This window comes from Hemitrygon akajei, chromosome 8 (assembly GCF_048418815.1).
Source record: "Hemitrygon akajei chromosome 8, sHemAka1.3, whole genome shotgun sequence".
In the NCBI taxonomy this organism is placed as follows: Eukaryota; Metazoa; Chordata; class Chondrichthyes; order Myliobatiformes; family Dasyatidae; genus Hemitrygon; species Hemitrygon akajei.
The window spans coordinates 172,625,250-172,639,614 of NC_133131.1; the positions used below are offsets into that span (position 1 = coordinate 172,625,250).

The window sequence follows — 14,365 nt, forward strand, 5'->3', positions numbered from 1 at the left end:
CTATGGTAAAGGAGATAGAATTATGATCACTATCTCCAAAATGCTCTCACACTGAGAGATCTGACACCTGACGAGGTTCATTTCCCAATACCAGATCAAGTACAACCTCTCCTCTTGTAGGCTTATTGTTTCAGGAATCCTTCCTGAACACACCTAACAAATTCCACCCCATCTAAACGCCTTGCTCGAGGGAGATGCCAATCAATATTTAGGAAATTTAAATCTCCCACCATGATAACTCTTATTATTACACTTTTCCAGGATCTGTCTCCCTATCTGCTCCTTGATGTCCCTGTTACTATTGGGTGGTCTATAAAAAACACCCAGTAGAGTTATTGACCCCTTCCTGTTCCTAACTTCCACCCACAGAGACTCCGTAGACAATCCCTCCATGACTTCCTCCTTTTCTGCAGCCGTGACACTATCTCTGAGCAACAGTGCCATGCCCCCACCTCTTTTGCCTCCCTCCCTGTCCTTTCTGAAACATCTATAGCCTGGCACTCTAAGTAGCCATTACTGCCCCTGAGCCATCTAAGTCTCTGTAATGGCCACAACATCATAGCTCCAAGTACTGATCCACGCTCTAAGCTCATCTGCTTTGTTCATGCTACTTCTTGCATTAAAATAGACACATCTCAAACCATTGGTCTGAGCGCGTCCCTTCTCTATCACTTGCCTATCCTCCCTCTCGCACTGTCTCTAAGCTTTCTCTATTTGTGAGCCAACAGCCCCTTCCTCCGTCTCTTCAGTTCGGTTCCCACCCCCAGCAATTCTTGTTTCAACTCTCCCCAATAGCCTTAGCGAACATCCCTGCCAGGATATCTGTCCCCCTCGGATTCAAGTGCAACCCATCCTTTTTGTATAGGCCACACCTGCTTCAAAAGAGATCCCAATGATCCAGAAATCTGAATCCCTGCCCCCTACTCCAAACCCTCAGCCACACATCCATCCATCACCTCACTCTGTTCCTATACTCACCGTCGCGTGGCACAGGCCGTAATCCCAAGGTTACTACCTTTGAGGTCCTGCTTCTCAACTTCTTTCCTAACTTCCTGTAGTCTTTCAGGACTTCCTGCCTTTTCCTACCTATGTCATTGGTACCAATATGTACCACGACCTCTGGCTGTTCTCCTTCCCACCTCAGGATATCGTGGGGACGCGATCAGAAACATCCCGGACACTAGCACCTGGGAGGCAAACTAACATCTGTGTTTCTTTCCTGTTTCCACAGAATCACCAGTCTGACCCCCTAACTATAGAGTCCCCTATCACTGCTTCATTCTTCCTTTCCCTACCCTTCTGAGCCACAGGACCGGACTCTGTGCCAGAGGTGCAGCCATTGTTGCTTCCCCCAGGTAGGCTGTCGCCCCAACAGTACTCAAACTGGAGTACTTATTGTTAAGGGGGACAGCCACTGGGGTATTATCTAGTATCTGCCTCTTGCCCTTCCCTCTCCTGACTGTTACCCACATCTGTCTCCTGAGGCCCCAGTGTGACTACTTGCCTATAGCTCCTCTCTATCACCTCCTCACTTTCCCTGACCAGACGAAGGTCATCGAGCTGGAGCTCTAGTTCCCTAATGCAGTCCTTAAGGAGTTGTAACTTGACGCACCTGGCACAGATGAGGCCTTCCCAGAGGCTGGGAATCTCCTGGACTTCCCACACCCGACACCGAGTATAGAACAGTGGCCTCACAGACAACCTTCTTGTTTCTGTTCTTCACAGGTAACCTACCTCTAACTCTATCCCTCCTATATCTCTCTGCATTTTTTCTTATTATAGCACAGAATAGGTTCTTCAGCCCATGTGTTGTGCCAACCTTTTAATCTACTCCATGATCAAACTAATCCTTAACTCTTAAACAACCCATAACCCTCCTGAGTCAAGAAAGAGGTCCTCTCATCGTCATCTATATGTTGACTTCTGGTAACTTGTGAACATTGACAATATACTTCAATCGGATGAGCTACATAGATGGGCCAGGCATCTTCCTGATGGGGGAACATCTGAAGGTAAGATTTTTTTTTCAGAGGGAGAACTGCCAGGGTGGTTGTAGAGGCAGATATGATAGCAATGTTTAAGAGTCATTTTGATGAGTAAAGACAGGGAATGGTGGGATATGGAGTTGGTGCAGGCAGTTAGGAGCAAGGATCAACGTTATTCACCAAATATATTTATTAATAATTTGCTGTGGTGTGTTGGTGCAACATACAACAAAAAACATTCAACAATTATAAAGCATTATATGAATTTTACTTTGATCTCAAAGCTCAGCTGCCTTACGGCTACAACCACCCATGAGGAAGGCTTCGGGAGCAAGCCCTGAGGGAAAAATCAGGAGCTAGGATCCCTAAGGCAGTCCTACGTTAAGTTCAGTGGTGACTGACAACACCTGTGATGCTGCTGGTGCCAAACTCTACCAGTCTGCTATTCCTTTGGGTTCATCAGATGAATTGAAAGGGGCAACAGCTTGCTCTCCATATTGCACTGCCCAGGCCTGCATATCTATACAGCTTGGTTGCAATATCCATGTTTGACCCTGACCAATGGAGGCTTCAGAGATATGAAGTTAAATTTGGAAGCACAGATATGTAAATAAAATTTGCATAAGTACATAAATACCAGCATATATTTACAATGTAAACAGCTTTATGAAAAGTGTTTACAGTGCAATGATGAGACTGAGGTAATAGATGGTGTGGGGGGGGGGGGGGGGCTAACCAGAATAGTTGATCAGATTAACTGGCTGGGGGAACAAACTTTTAAGATGGCATGATCTTTTTGTTTAATAGCACTTTCCAGAAAGGAGCTTTTGAAAAAGGCAGTTTGCAGGGCAAGTAGTGTCCACAGTGATTTTATCTGCCTGCTTCCTTGTCCTGGAAACACACGTCCTGCAGTGATGGTAGTTCGAATAATGTGGTCTTGTTTGTAGTCTGTGCTATACTTTTTCCAGACAGTAGATCATCAGTCAGTGGCCACTTTATTAGGTACCTATTAAAGTAGCCACTCAGTGTACATTCATGGTGTTGTACTGTTGTAGCCCATTCACTTCAAGGTTTGGCATGTAGTGCATCCAGAGATGTTCTCCTATACCACTATTGTAATGTGTGGTTATTAGAGCCACTGTCACCTTGAACCAATCCGGTCATTCTCCTCTGACTTCTCTCATTAAGAAGACATTTTCACTCTCAGAACTACCACCCACTGGGTTTTATTTTTGTTTTTGGGACCATTCTCTGTAAACTCGAGAGTATGATAATCTCAGGAGATCAGCAGTTTCTGAGATACTCAAACCACCCAGTATAGCACCAACAATCATTCCACAGTCAAAGTCACTTAGCTATCACTTCTTCCCCATTTTGATGTTTGGGCTTAACAACAACTGAAATTCTTGACCATGTCTGCATGATTTTATGCATTGAGTTTCTGCCATGTGATTGGCAGATTAAATATTTGCATTGACCAGCAGGTTTACAGGTGTATCTAATAACGTGGTCATTGAGTGTACAATAGAGTTAGACAACTCGGCCCATCGGGGTTGCTCAGCCAATGTCCCTGCTGTAATACGGACACAGGAGCCAATGGTGGGGTCAATGGGTCGCTCCCAACGAGGGAGGTGGTTCGGGAAGCTGGAATGTCCTCTTGCGCGCTTCCCGGGCCAGGCATCTCCGACGCTGGCGGGGTCCGGGCGGTCGCTTCCTCGCTGCCGGTGACCGGAGTAACACCGGACTGTTGCATCACCGCGGGTCACAGAGCGCCAGGCTGACGCGGGCGCCCGACGCTGTCGCCCCGGCTCACCCAGGAGGGAACAGGGGAGGAGGAGTCGGAGGGGTGGGGAAGTGCGATGGACAACAACGACAAGGCCGACGGAAGAGCGCCCGATGACCCTCACGGGGCCAGAAACCAACCACCAGGCCCGGGGCACCAGCCGAGGGCGAGCCCTGGCAGCACACCCCCCTGTGATACCAGCACCTCCCCAGACGGGACCTGTCCATTCCCAGCGGCGACGTCGGCCACCAGTGGTTAGTACTGTATGGTTTATGTTTTTACCCACGGGGTGGGCAGGCATAACACAGAGTGGTCATTATCCAGGCTAAGTGGGGGGCAATATTAGCCCAAATCAGTCATGCTGAGGGTTAGCGGAACCAGTCACTATCCTCTCCCAAAGTAACTATTATCATATTATCAAATCCTTATTGGTTGATAGCACAGTTTAACCTCCTCTCTTAACTGAGGAATTGTCTATGAGTCGTTCAGAGAATATGGCAGCCTGTCTTTTTTTTTGTGGTAAGGTTACTGGGCCATCTATAAGTCACATGCATTTAGCAAAAAATGAGCCAGGTTGTTGTACATCTTTGCTCTCCACCCCTCAAACATCAGGCATCAAAAATAACTTCACTCACCCCAACAGTTTACAGGCTTTTCATGTTATTTATTACTTATTTATTATCATCATCATTTTTCTTCTAAGTTTTGTATTTGCACAGTTTGTTGTCTTTTGCACATTAGTTGTTTGTCTGTCTTGCTATGTGTGGTCTTTTGTTGATTCTATTGTGCATGATTGTATTTACTGTGAACACCTACAAGGAAATGAATTTCAGGATTGTATGTGGTGACTTATATGTATTTAAATTTACTTTGAATTTTGACAGTTCCACCATCCCAAGACAGTTCTGCCAGATGGGTGCTGGAGTCTGAGGGGTTATGACCTGAAGCAGATTCCACCCCAGTTTAGTTATATAAAAAAACAACTACATTGTAGGTCGGGTAGCATCTGTGGAAGAGAACGGTCAGAACTGAAAATTGATTATTTTATTTAGAGAAATAGTGCGGAACAGTCCTTTCCGGCCCAATGAGTCACGCTACCCAGTAACCCACCAATTGAACCCTAGCTTAATCACGGTATAATTTACAATGCCCAAACAACCAGTACACCTTTTGGACTGTGGGAGGAATCCAGAGTACCCGGAGGAAATCCACACACACACGAGAAGGAATGTACAAACTTGCTTTCAGGGGACAGCAGAGCTCAACTCCAAACTCCAACCCCCTACACATAAAAGCGTCGTGCTAACTGCTATGCTACTGTGGCGCTCCAAAGAATAAATCGGTTTAATTATCGTCATGTACAATGAAAAACTTCGTCTTGCATGTCATCCATACAGGTCATTTCATTACAACAGTACTTTGAGATAGCACAAGAGAGAACAGTTAGATTGCAGAATAAAATGTTATAGTTACGAGTAAGTACAGTGCAGGTAGACAGTAAGATGAAGATCTTAACAAATTAGATTGTGAGGTAAAGAGTCCATTTTATTTACCTAGGGAGCCATTTAAAACAATGGGGTTGAAGCGGTCCTTGAGCCTGGTGGTACGTGCTTTCATGCTTTTTGTATCTTCTGCCCAATGGGAGATGGGGGGGTGGGGGTGCTGGAGAAGAGAGAATGTCTAGGATGGGTGAGATCTTCATTTGTGGTAGCTGCTTCCCCTCTGCAGTTTGTTTTTTGATCCAGATTTTAGCATTGCAGTTTCTTGTGTCTCTAACTATACTCAGAACACTGTCATAACAGGAGTTGAGGACCTGAGTTATAGGGAAAGGTTGAATAGGTTAGGACTTTATTCCCTAGAGTGTAGGAGAATGAGGGGAAATTTGATAGAGGCATGCAGAATTATGAGGGGTATAGATAGGGTAAATGAGGTTGAGGGAGAATGCAATTAGAGGTCATGGGTAAAGGGTGAAAGTTGAAATGTTTAAGGGGAACAGGAAGGGGAATTTCTTCACTCAGAAGGTTGTGAGAGTGTAGAACAAGCTGCCAGTGCATGTAATGGGTGCTGTTTTGATTTCAGCATTTAAGAGAAATTTGGATAGGTACATGGATAGGTCAGGGCGCAGGTTGATGGGAATAAGTAGAATATAGTTTGGCATGGATTAGTTGGGCTGAAGGGCCTGTTTCTGTTTTGTAGTACTCTACGACTCTATGGGGTGACTTTGTCTTCCATTAGGCTTTTAATTGCACTTAATACCTCCCATACCATAATGAAAGTACAGAATTGCAAACCTATTACATTGGCGTCACACAAACTTTGCTGTGGCATTTTGTGATTGTCTTACTATGATAAAATGGTTGCAGGCATTGTTATTTTAATTTAGAGATACAGCACAGTAACAGGCCCTTCCAGCCCAATGAGCTTGTGTCACCCAATCATACCCACGTGACCAATTAACTTGCAATAACCTGTACGTTGTTGAAATGTGGGAGGAAACAAGTGCACCCGAAGGAAACCCACATGATTATGGAAGAATGTACAGATTCCTTACAGACAGTGTTGGGAATTGAATAGTGTTCTGCTACCTTGCCGCTCACAAGGAAATAGGACATATGTCAGTATTTATATTCCATGCATGCAAGTGGTTCTGGTACTGAATACATCATTCCTCACGCTCTCAGTTCACTTTCTCTTCTCCATCTGTCCCACACGATAGTGTCTACTTCGACCAATAGCACTAGACGTCAACACATATCCTTGCAAAGTGTGTTTGGGAATAGTGTAAACTAGAACACAATTTTCTATCTGCCTACAGTTTTATTATTATCTACACCATTAAATTATCTGCTAAAGTAATGAACTGAGGATCCAGAGGATGGTTGTTGTACAAGACGTATGGTATGTCCTGGGATCGATGCCGAGGATTGAGGCCTGAGGGGCAAACCAGAAGTCCAGAATTTGAGGACTGTTGGCCGTAGCCTAGTCTACATATCTCTGCAAGTCCACTGGGGAGGTTGAAACCTGGTATCTGCAGGCCTGAGTACAAATCTGCTGGAGGCCTGAGGCCTGTCCTGGGTTAAAGGACTGCGGGTAGGAGGGAGGAATGGAGCTTGGTTTTTGCTGTTGCTATTTAACTACTTGTTGTATTCTGTGTTGTTCTCCTGAGCCTTGTGGACACGCTACGTTGGCACTGGAATGTGTGGTGTGGCAACACTTGTGGACTGCCCTCAGCACATCTTCACCTGTGTGTTGCTTGTTAATACAAGTTACACATTTCACTGAATGTATTGGTGTACACGTGATAAATAAACTTGAATCTTGAACTTTGATGACTGTCTGGTAGAGAAAGTGAAAGAGCAGGATGCAGAGTAACTGTTTTCTCCTCGATTTTATTGAAATGTAACCGTGGCCTGTTTTTCAGCGTCAGGTGAAACGAAGCGGAAGGCATGATAGAAAATACATTTTTACATGACAGCATCTTCCGTAGAACAGGTAAATAACAGCTTTACCTGAGAAAACCAATGCTTAAGTGATTAAGTTGTCACTAATGATTATCCTCGTTGATAAACGGTAAACAGTCAACAGCATTTAAAGAGCCACTAGAATTGGAACTTTTTTCTAACCAGGATGTTACACTGACCCATTAACCTACTCCAAGATCAATTTAACCCTTCCCCCCCCCGCATAACCCTCTATGTTTCTATCATCCATGCGCCTATCTTAGAGTTCCTTAAATGTCCCCTATGTATCTGCCTCTACCACCACCCCCTGGCAATGCATGCCACACACCAACTACTCAGTGTATATTTTTAAAAAACTACCTGTGATACCTGCTCTGTACTTTCCTCCAAAGGACTTAAAGTTATGCTGTCTTGAATTAGTCTCCCGGTAAAATATCCACTCTATATATGCCTCTTATCATTTTATACACCTCTATCAAGTCACCTCTCATCCTCCTCCGCTTCAGTGAGAAAAGCCCGCATTTGCTCAGTCTATCCTCATAAGACATGCTTTCTAATCCAGGCAGCATCCCTGGTAAATCACCTCTGCACATTCTCTAAAGCTTCCACATCCTTCTGATAATGAAGCAACCAGAAATGAACACAGTACTCCAAGAGTAGGCTAGCTAGAGTTTTATAGAACTGCAACATTACCCCATGGCTCTTGAGCTCAATCCCCCAACTAATGAAGGGCAACATATGATGCGCCTTCTTAACCACCCTATGAAATGCACTGTCAAATCCTAAGATCCCTCTGTTCCAGCACATTGCCAAGAATCCTGCCAGTAACCTTGTATTCTGCCTTCAAGTTCAACTTTCCAAAGTGTGTCACTTGTCACTATTCTGGATTGAACTCCATCTGCTAGCCAGGATCTGCATCCAGTCAATGTCCCGTTGTAAGCTCCAAGATGTTGTAACTTACAGAATAGATCTCTGAAATGAGTTGGTATAAGTCACAACGCCTCTTAGAACAGTTGCAATAATTCAGTCAAGACTGGGGATCAAAGACATTGCTAATATTTAATCAAAGAATTTGCCAGCATTTAATGGAATGGCTTAGTAACAGACGAGTGATTTGATGAGGTGTTTTTGCTAATTGAGTCTTGTCAAGGGGTGCATTGTGATGAAAGAAAAATAATATATTGAAACTCAGCTGACAAAAAAATTTTGTGTGACATTGGATATATGATTTGGTATATTGAATAACAATGGCTTTCTGTATTCCTGGTAATTTAGAAGTGTTTCTGTGCTTGGGTGGAGAGAAGGGTTTGGTTAAAGTCATGACCTACTGTACATAGTTGACATATCTTTCTCATATTTTCCAGGTGCAACGGTGAACAGTCTTTCTTCCATAAATTGAGCCTGGTGATAATCTTGCAAATAAGTTGTTACACTCTGGTGTATTTGTTGGATGTTGTTGTACCCATTAAAAATTGGCATTTCCTATGAACCAAATTCAGTGTGTTGATTCACTTCTTTCACCCATTGCCTTCGCTGTCTTCATTATTTCAGGTATTATTTGACATTGATTTGAAAAGGTGGTTCTTTAATAAACATCAATAAACCTGAGGCACACACAAAATGCTGGTGGAACGCAGCAGGCCAGGCAGCAACTATAGGGAGAAGCGCTGTTGATGTTTTGGGCCAAGACCCTTCGTCAGGACTAACTGAAAGAAAAGATAGTACTTTTCTTTCAGTTAGTCCTGACGAAGGGTCTCAGCCTGAAACATTGATAGTGCTTCTTCCTATAGATGCTGCCTGGCCTGCTGCGTTCCACCAGCATTTTGTGTGTGTTGCTTGATTTTCCAGCATCTGCAGATTTCCTCGTGTTTGCATCAATAAACCTGTGTTAATGGTATAATGTGGTTAGCACAATGCTATTACAGCTCGGGAGGAGGGGGTGGGGGGGAATCGGAGTTCGGAGTTCAATTCCAGCATCCTCTGTAAGGAGTCTGTACATCCTCTTCGTGGAATGCCAGGGTTTCCTCCGGGTGCTCGGGTTTCCTCCCACGGTCCAAACGCTTACTGGTTAGTAGGTTAATTGGTCATTGTAGATTGTCCTGTGATTAGGCTTGGGTTAAATAGGTGGGTTGTTGGGCGGTGAAGCTCATGGCTATTTTATGCTGTATTTCTGAATAAAATAAATTAAATAAACAAGATAAAGTTTAGTTCCCTAGTGAACCTGCACTCTGCATTCCAACATTCAACCCATCTTCCCGTGGAGCTCCAGAAAGAATCTGGCTTTGTTGTCCTGCAGATATATCTGTTCACTTTTGAATACCAACAATCTGGAGCTGAAGGCCAAACTTCCATTGGTCTTTTGTTCTTTACCCTTGTAAAAATTCGAGATAGTTTATTGTCATTCTGCACTATACAATTGTAATGGAGAATGAAATGATGTTATTCCAGACCTGATGCAGCATTAAAAAACATAATAAGCATGACAAACACAATAAAAGCACAATAAATATCGATTCATAAGACAGTGTATATATTTAGATCATAAAGTGATGCTAGGCACAGGAACGTCTGTATATCTGTGACAGGAAATGATAAAGTAGTGGTGTTTGGGGGTGTGGTTAGTGGAGGTGTTGAGCAGCCTTGCTGCTCGGGGAAAGTAACTGTTTTTGAGTTTGGTGGTGTGGATACTACATAGCCTCCTCCCTGATGGGGCTGGGACAAACAGTCAAAGTGGGTGGGTTCTTCCATGATGTTGCTGGCACTTTTCCAGCACCTTTCTGTATATACGTCCTTGATAGCAGGTAGGCTAATGCCAGTGATGCGTTGGGCAGTTTTAACTACCCATTATGGAGATGTCCTATCTGTTGCGGAGCAGTTTCTGTGTCACAGTGATGTAGCATGAGACAAAGGCGTAGAATTAGGCCATTCAGCCCATCAGGTCTCTGCTATTCCATCATGGCTGATCCATCATCCCTCTCAACACCATTCTCCTGCCTTCTCCCATAACCTTTGATACTCTGATTAACCAAGAACCTATCCACTCTCCACCATCTCCACAGACAGATGTCTGTGTCTGTCTGTCTTAAAACATATCCAATGTCTTGGGCTGCACAGCCATCTGTGCTAATGAATTCCACAGATTCAGATAAAGAAATGTTTCCTTGTCTCTGTTCTAATGGGCATCTCTCAATTCTGAGGCTGTGCCCTCTAGTCCTCAACTTCCCTACTATATGCAACATCCTCTCCACATCCTTTCTATCAAGGCCTTTTAATATTTGATAGGTTTCAATGAGATCCCTCCTTATTCTTCGAGACCTCAGCGTGTACAGGCCTAGAGCCATAAAACATCCCTTGTACATTAACCCTGTCATTCCTAAGATAATTCTTACGAATACCAGCATATCATTTCTTAGATAAGGGGCTCAAAACTGCTCACAATACTCCAAATGTGGTCTGACCAATTTATTATAACGCTTCAGCATTACATCCTTGCTTTTGTATGCTAGTCCTCTCAAAATGAATGCTAACATCGCATTTGTCTTCCTTACTTCCCAGCTAACCTTTAGAGAATCTTGCACGACTGTCAGTCCCTCTGCACCTCTGTTTTTTGAATTTTCTATTTTAGGAAATAGTATACACATTTATTCCTTGCGCCTAAGTGCATGGCTGTACTCCTCTCAACACTATTCCATCCACCACTTTGCCCTTTCCACCAATCTATCCAACTTCTGCAGGCACCACGTTGGGATGTTCTCAGTGCACATCTGTAGAAAGTCATGAGTATTGATCCAGCTTCCTCAGAAAGTAGAGGTGTTGATGAGCTTTCTTGACTGTGGAGCATGTGTTTTGGGAGTATAAGAGGTTGTGTGAGATTGAGTTTGAAACTGCTGCAGTTTCCTTAGTTGTGCTGCCAATCTGAATAGGGGTGTGAGTGGTGCAGGTTCTCCTGAAGTCAATAACATAAAAGGAGTTCTCAATGGCTGGGGTAGACCTTGCATCCTAGTGTGGTCTCTGGGTACTTGTGATCAATGCCTTTATTTCTTTAGGACCTCAAGACACAGGAGCAGAATTAGGTCATTCAGCCCATCTAGTCTTCACCAGTCCATCATGGCTGATTGCAAAGTCCAAATTCCAAATTTATTTTCAAAGTATGTATACCACATAAACTTTTGGGTACCACAATAGCATAGAGTAAGGGTGACGCTATTACAGCTCAGGGTATCGGAGATTCTGACATCCCCTGTAAGCAGGTTTGTACGTTCCTTCCCATGAGTGTGTGTGTTTCCTCCGGGTACTCTGGCTTCCTCCCACAGTTCACAGATGTACTGGTTAGTAGGTTGTATTGGTCATTGTAAATTGTCCCGTGATTAGGCTAGTGTTCACATTGATGGTTTGCTGGATGGGACAGCTCTGTGGGCTGGAAGGAACTCTGTGTTTCTAAATAAATAAATATATGCAACCATGAGATTCATCTTCTTGCAGGCACCCACCAAACAAAGAAACACAATAGAATTCGTGAAAAACCATACACAAGAAAGACTGACAAACATTTAATGTGCAAAAGATGAATCATGCAAATGGAAAACAACGAAGTAAACAAGTAACGCATAGGACATGATCTGCTAAGTCCCTGAAAGTGAGTCCACAGGTTGCGGAGTCAGTTCAGCCTTATTATCCTTCTCAACCATATTCTCCTGCCTTCTCCCTGTAACCTTTGATGTCTTTAGTAACAAAGAACCCAGTGACCTCCACTTTAAATATATGACTTGGCTTCCACAGCTGTCTGTGGCAATGAATTCCACATATTCATCTCCCTCTGGCTAAAGAAATTCCTCCTCATCTTCAAGCATTTAAGAATTTAAAGATCATTGGCCTCTGGGCTTTTAATGAGCAGCCATGTTTGCTTACCATGAAAGTGCAGTAGCTACGGTTCTCTATCCTTAGTTCTTATGAAAATTACTACTGCAACAGTCGCGTAGGGGCTAGCGCAATGCTATTGCAGCTCGGAAAATTCTGGAGTTCAGGGTTCAATTTCCGCCACTGTCTGTAAGGAGTTTGTACATATTCCCTGTGAAATACCTGTGTTTCCTCTGGGTGCTCTGGTTTCCTCCCACGTTCCAAAGACATATGGGTAAGTGGATTAATTGGTCACCAGGGTGTAATTTAATTTAGTATTTACTTACTGAGATACAGCGCAGAACAAGCCCATCAAGTTGTGCCACCTAGAAACCCTTGCCTAAGATCCCCTCTCATTCCTTTACAGGCCCAGAGCCATTAAATGCTCCTCATATATTAACCCTTTCATTCCTGCGACCATTCTCATGCACCTCCTCTGGACCCTTCCAATGCCAGCATATCCTTCCTTGGATAAACAGCCTAAGGCAACTCACAATGCTCCTCAGCTCATACAGTTGTTTGATTTGGTAGTTCGCAACTGGGTGATTGGGGACACATTTTTATCTCTGGTGCCTCAGCAAGAGTCGGATAATTCAGACTCCTCTGCCAGTTATTCTTCTCGTGAGTCAACAAGGGCACTGTTGTCTATCAGAGTGGTTCAGACTGGATGGCAATGTTCCCTCTAATTTTCCTTTACCGCTTCAGGACCAACCATTGCTGAGCAGGAAGTTTTTACGCAGCCTGAAAACTGAGCAGCACCATAAATATTTTTTTTTAAAATATGCACAAACCACAACTCACAACACCAGGCCAGGCAATCAAAACAACCTACAGACGCAATGGCAAAAGTGAAATGTTTTGACTCGTAGGCATCGGCATTCAGTGGGCTGGCAGTTTATTAACAATGAGCTACCGACTTCCATTCTGTGTCTATAGACAGCGTTGTAACTTGAAACATTGACAATGCAAATATGTTGAATCTTTATAATATTTGAAAGTAAAACTTGTGGAATATTATTTAGAGAATGTATGGAATATGTTCATTAACACAATTAATTAAAGTTTTCACAATTATATTAACATAAATTTCTACTGGATAGTGAGGAAATGTGAACACTTGAGAAATCTGGAGGGATTGTGTGGTGTATTGCATACGGTTCTGGTCACCCCATTATAGAAAGGATGCTGAGGCTTTTGAGAGGGTGCAGAAGAGGTTAATCACAATGTTGCCTGGATTAGAAAGCATGTGCTACAATGAGAGCTTGGACAAATTTGGGTTGTTTTCTCTTGAACACTGTTTGTTTTTCGGTGATTTCCAGAGAAAATGCAGATTGTTGTCTTAGAGTCACAGAAAACTACAGCACAAAAACAAGCCCTTTGGCCCATCGAGTCCATGCCAGACTATTTCTCCACATTGGTTATTTTTCTGTCCAAATGAGTCCGGTCTTTCATTGATTCTATTATGTTTCTTGGATTTACTGAGTATGCCCACAAGAAAGTGAATCTCAGGGTTTTATATGGTGACATATACTGTATGTAGTTTGATAAGGATGTAGAAGGTTGGCATCATTCAATGTCTGTAGTGAGATACTGAAGATGTTCTATAGGTCAGTTGTGGAGAGCGCCCTCTTCTTTGTGGTGGCGTGTTGGGGAGGAAGCATTAAGAAGAGGGACGCCTCACGTCTTAATAAGCTGGTAAGGAAGGCGGGCTCTGTCGTGGGCAAAGTACTGGAGAGTTTAACATCGGTAGCTGAGCAAAGGGCGCTGAGTAGGCTACGGTCAATTATGGAAAACTCTGAACATCCTCTACATAGCACCATCCAGAGACAGAGAAGCAGTTTCAGCGACAGGTTACTATCGATGCAATGCTCCTCAGACAGGATGAAGAGGTCAATACTCCCCAATGCCATTAGGCTTTACAATTCAACCGCCAGGACTTAAGAACTTTTTAAAAGCTATTATTAATGCTTTTTGAGATAGTGATTTAGATGCATATCATATTTTTTTACTGAGTTAAGTATTGTATGTAATTAGTTTTGCTACAACAAGTGTATGGGACATTGGAAAAAAGTTGAATTTCCCCATGGGGATGAATAAAGTATCTATCTATCTAATAAATTTGAATTTTGCACTTTGAACTGGAGCAGTGGACGCTGAGGGGAGAACTGATTGGATTGAATTGATTTTATTTCTTACATCCTTCACATACAGGAGTAAAAATCTCTACGTTATGTCTCCGT

At 43.3% G+C, this 14,365-nt stretch overlaps 1 long non-coding RNA gene across 1 annotated transcript; it reads left to right on the plus strand.

The window, feature by feature from the left end:
- Positions 1–3,722: 3,722 nt before the first annotated feature.
- Positions 3,723–8,719, plus strand: LOC140731488 (uncharacterized). Its single transcript, XR_012099855.1, has 3 exons — positions 3,723–4,022; positions 7,190–7,260; positions 8,594–8,719. It is a non-coding gene; the product is annotated as an uncharacterized lncRNA (long non-coding RNA).
- Positions 8,720–14,365: the final 5,646 nt, after the last annotated feature.